This window comes from Penaeus monodon, chromosome 33 (assembly GCF_015228065.2).
Source record: "Penaeus monodon isolate SGIC_2016 chromosome 33, NSTDA_Pmon_1, whole genome shotgun sequence".
NCBI classification, from domain to species: Eukaryota; Metazoa; Arthropoda; class Malacostraca; order Decapoda; family Penaeidae; genus Penaeus; species Penaeus monodon.
The window spans coordinates 31,730,047-31,730,421 of record NC_051418.1 but is presented as its reverse complement, the minus strand read 5'-3'; positions in this window follow the sequence as shown (position 1 = coordinate 31,730,421).

Genomic DNA, 375 nt, shown 5'->3' with positions numbered 1-375 from the left:
CTATATGAAATGCTGCTTTTATAATTTTCCAGAAATCAAGTGGGGTCCATTAGCTTAAAAAGGTTGGGATCCTCAATATTTGCCAAAGCATCATTACAGGACATGTCAATATGTAATCTAATATACCAAATAACACAATTAAAACTTCCTATTTCCAGTAATATTCCCGCAAACAGTGCTAATTTATTTCGGGTTATCTGGCAACCTCTGCCCCGGAAAATGATAATTCAATAGATATCTAATGGTCTATTGTTAATAAATCTAATCTTTGCATCTGAACTAACTTACCATAAAAAAAAAACATTATGTATAATATAATATAAACACAACTGCCTTCAAAAAATGACTTGTGCAGGATTCAGGCTGAGCAAATGG